Source organism: Nanorana parkeri, unplaced genomic scaffold, assembly GCF_000935625.1.
Source record: "Nanorana parkeri isolate BGI_ZX_2015 unplaced genomic scaffold, ASM93562v1 scaffold191, whole genome shotgun sequence".
NCBI classification, from domain to species: domain Eukaryota; kingdom Metazoa; phylum Chordata; class Amphibia; order Anura; family Dicroglossidae; genus Nanorana; species Nanorana parkeri.
Window position 1 is genome coordinate 790,585 of NW_017306459.1, and position 5,132 is coordinate 795,716.

Here is a 5,132-nt window from a genome sequence, read left to right on the forward strand (position 1 = left end):
CATTTCTGCATTATGTATAATCATTATATAGACACTATGCTTTTGCTTTGTAATGGCCATGGCATTGGTTGGAACTAGACATTGTTGTGGGAAACGCTTGCCTCTGGAGTCCTTAATAAATATAGAAGTCATTGTGGGATTCAGCATTCTAGAAACCACCAAAACAGAAAATTAGTTTATGGATAGAGTTGTCCTTTAATGGTTTTCATAACAGAATTGAAGACTGTGCTTATTCAAAGCTGACATTTACTTGTCTTTTACTGAAATGTCTGAGACGATCTATGTATTACGGTCTCTTGATTTCTAGCTATGAATGCAGAATGATATGACATTGGCAGTTTGGCTCCACATCTGTTTACCAAATCATTGAAATCGCTTCACAAGCACCCATATGACAGTGCAGAGCTGGAATGAAATGAGACTCACAGAAGCCTGCAGGTGTGATCATGACACATTTTCTTCCATCTGTCATCATCTTCTTGCTGTGTCTGGGGGCAGCTTCTTGTTCCTATTTAAAATACATATGGCATATTATTCTCTTGTACTCATTTTACCTATCTCCACTATGGAACAAGTTTCTTTGTTGTCAATTTTTTTTGTTTGTTTTACATTTTACTTTTGAGTTTTAGTTTTTTTTTCATGTTTTCTTTTCCTTTCTAAACATTCTTGCTGCAGTCAAAAAAGTGTTGATGTAGTAGAAGTCATATTAGCCAATTACATGTTCTGTTATCCAGAATGTTAGGGACCATGTTTTCTTATTCAGAGCACTATGCCCTCCCCTCCACAAAAAAACAAAACAGATTTTAAAATAAACCCCTGTGAGGTACTTGCGGGATTATGGTCGGTATATACGTGTCACCTACACACCTTGAGGGTCTCCAGTAGTGATGTTCAGATACCTACCAAGTACCATACTTTGTACAAATACAAGTACAAATACTGATACTTTATCAGATCCAAGACTACACTAAAAAACAACTCAAAAGTTAGGAGGCAGCTGTCATTTTTAAGGAGCATTGGCTACGGGGCTCCTTGGGTTTTTGCATCCCTGTTTTAATGTACGATTTGAGATTATATATATATGTATATACATGATTTCAGGACAGTGGTGGATCGCCAGGGCCCAGTCACAGCTGCGACCCTGGTAGTCCTGGTGAAGTATCGACACTGGTATCTGAACATCCCTAGCCTCCAGGGTTTGTGTCTTCTATGGATGAAACAAACTTTTTTGTTTTATCAAATCATAGTACATTCTGGTCCTGGTCCTGGAGCCCAGAGGCTTTGCAGGGCTTTTGGTGGGATAATGCCTCCAGTCCTAGGTCCAGATTTACCTGAAGCATACCTCACTAATTGGTCAGGTGTCCACATGCTTTTTTACTTTGGACATGACTTGACAAGAGGCCTTATCTTTCTTCTTCTGCTGTGAGAGCCTGCTGCTCTTTAGTTTTACATGCATAACGCTGTCTGATCTACCTGACAGGCTATGGAATGTGAACAGAAGCTATCACGGGAGCACATTGATCTGTTTTGATTGTGTGGCAAGGCTCTTTGCTTAGGAGGAACTGGGTCAGAGAAAATGTCCAGTCATGAGGTCTCGGGATGTGGATGATAACTGACATCTATTGAGAGCCTTTGGCTTTCCCAGTGGAATCCAAGTTGCAGGCGACCATGGCATTTTAACAGTCCTGTGCATGTGTTTTGAAAAGGTTTTGAGCAGTACAATACTGTTTTCAAGGTACTTTTGTCCAATCATTAGCATTAGGATTGCGATTGGAGTTGCCATGGACTGGGTTTGCTTTAATCCAACTAATTGGAAAGCATTTAAAAGTGAGCCAGAGTTGTGAATCACTAGCCAAAGTAAGTTCTGAGTAGCATGTATAGTCCATCTTTTTGAGAAAAATTTAGTATGAAATAAACTTTCTTTTGACAGCAGAATGTGTTTGTTATTTTTACTATGTAATGCTTATTCACCTTTTCCCCACTTACTCTCTAGGTACTCGTTTAAGAGGATGGGTTTACTCTCACAGTCACATTTAATTTATCAGGGTGTGATAATTTGTATTTCCCAATGATCTTACTGACTTTAGTTCATTATACTATTGTTTCACATGAATAATTTAGCAAAGTTTGGATTGATTGACTCTAATTAACTAAAACTTGTTCCAGGCAGTGCATCTATTGTCATGGTAGCTAGCCGCAAAGCCCCAAACTGTTCAGTGATGGCAATAGGAGGCATATTGATTTTCAAAGCGTACAGAAATGTGCAGAAAATGAACTTGTCACTATTTGACTTAAAAAGTAAGACAGCAGAATAAAAGAATGTCTTTCGTGATTAAACCAGAAAACTTTTTCGTAAGCAAACCTAACAAAACCCCTATGTACCTGATGTGTTATTTTAGCCTATTGGTTTCCTTTTTTTAAAAATATATATAAAGGACACATTGTAAAACAATCATTATAATAATGAAGTGTCTCATGTAATAATAACGTTAGTTTATACCGATGGCATTACACAAAGATGATCTAAGTGATTTGTAGATGGTAGATTTTACCATTACTACATGATTGGCTTTAATATGAGTAATAAATCGTTACCCTACCTTAAAGGTTTCATCTCTATAATAAGAATTTAACTTGGTATATGTTTCGTATGATGATCACATACATGTGTGCAGTCTGTATGATTAATGTAGTGTGTGTTTGTGTGTTATTGTGTACAGTAATTTCTGAACGCTTTTTGTCTTTTAGGGTCTAAAAAAGTGTATGTAAACCCTAAAAATTAACTAACCTTATTTGTTCTTTTGGTCCGTTAAATTTACAATGAAAAGTATTTTGTGATATATGTTTAAGTTTATTTAAGTGCAAACAATACCTGTTGACCCTGTTAGAAATTCATAGTTGTTCTGTGTCTTGTAGTCTCTGCCTGTGTTCTCTCAAGGTGTAATCAGCCCTCCCAGTTCTTATCTTGGTGTCAGGGTTCAGATATACAGATGTGATCCAGAATCAAGGATGTGGACCTTACAATCTAGGTGCCCCTGCTACATCTGCAGGGGCACCTAGACTGAAGGGGCACAAGCAGTGTAGACCGACAACCCCCAGAGCAGGAATACTTCTACATATAGGAGCTATGGAGTTGGATGAGGTGACTGAAAGCTGTGTTCGGCTGGAATTCCAAGTACACGGCAGAGTGCCGTAATATTGAGAAGGTTTGGTGAGATGCCCCGGAGTCTAAGGGCCAGCCAGTATTCACAGGAGCTCCTGATGGTGGAGATGGATATCGCTGCATGCTGACCCCAGGTCATGGCTCCCAGGTTCACCCTACTCAGCTAACTGTAGATGGCAGTCATCAGGACACTATGCCAGAGGTAAGGAAAGGCTGTGGAACACGATCACCAGGAGACACGCCAGAGGTCACGACGGGTGACAGAGTAGAATTACCAGGATACAAGCCAAGAGTCGGTTTACGGAAATGACAGAGAACAGCAGCTTGACAGCAAACGGGCTCAGTGACTAGCTCGGAAAAGTAATGCTCAGACAGCAAGCTGTGAGCTGCACCAAGTTTAAATAAGGTGAGCAATGGGAAGGAACCACTAGGCTGGCAACAAGCTGAATGTACTGATTGGTTGAGAAGCTGCATAAGAATTAGCAGGTGAGATCGGGCAATGCCTAAAGCTGCCAGACCAGTGTACGAGCAAGGTAGGAACAGAGCACATGCCTGGAGGACTACAAGCAAGAGCGCAACCCTACATGCCTGTGAAACCAGGGGTAAGAGGTCCGCACATGCTTGTAGAACTCTACGGAACTCTTCGAATCTGCAGCTGAACTGTGACACTTAGAAGACAAAACAATTACTCCCTATGTTGTGGTAATGAGGAGAGTAGGAGGGATTCTATAGTTTACTAAGATACAACTAGGCAGGGCTGACACCATTTCTTGCAATTTCATTTCAGAAAAGGTATTGTTTTCTCAGCCACAACATTAAATTGGGACCTGAGTGCATTTCTGGAAGATCAACAGGTATTGTTTTATACTTGCAGGGTCTTTAAATGTATAAACCCTGAGGAAATGTGCATGTGAGGCAGAGATGTAAGGCTTTTTTTTTGCCCTGATATACAATTTAAAGGAAACTTGTATAGAGTGAAATGTGGGCTGCCCTTGCTTACCTCCTTCTAGTAGTTGCTGACTGCCTTTGGCATCAAAACTTTCAATGACATGAAATTCAGATTAAAAAGTTAGAACTTCTGCCATGCATATTTGTTCTATGTCAACACCTCAAAAGGTTTTGAAGCTATTGGAGCACCATGACCACCAGGCACCTAGCATTTTCAGAAGTAAAAGTTTGTAATGGCTGACTGTGTGGCTGTACACGTTTCTTGGATAGTCACCAACTGGCTTTCTATATCTGTTAATGATTCCAGGAGACCTCTCATGTCGGTCTACCTACCACAGTGTGAAACAAAGAGGGGCGCCTTTCCTAGTGCAGAATGTTTATTCAATATCATCGAAATCGTACAGACAGGTACTCACAATAAGGGTGTGAAAACGAGCAGCAGGACAGTAAACTATTCGCTACCTACCACAGTGTAAATACCCCTACTGCAGCTGGAAGAGTATGACTGGGTCTTAGGGGCAATACAGTTTTCCACTTTCACATCTATGTGCTCGCAGTTTGAGATGTTTGTTACTGCATGCATTTGCACATGTGCTTATTCATGATTTTAACATCCTTTTTTTGTATGTGCTTTAAACAAACATTCATAACATTATTATGGATCAGCATTGCTGTGTGACGCAGGCTGATGAGTGCCCATTACTAGCAGCCACGAAAATCTGTGTTGCACTGATGAAGTGACAGGTAGGGAAGTGCCCCTCTACTTTGGTGGTCGGAGGTGAAATGCCTCACTCATTAGCAGTCAGTGGTTCAGTACCCCCTTAACCTGGTCAGTGGTAAAGTACTTTCCTTACTGAAGTCAGCATTGAAGTGCCCCCCCTTAGTTTGTGTTCAGTGTTGAGGTGCCCTCCTTACTCTGCTCAGAGGTAAAGTGCCCCTTATTCTGTGGTCAGTAGAGAAGCAATAGCTACAGTGTCTTATTCAAATAGAGAGGTGTTGCAAGGCTCAGGGCATGTGCCTC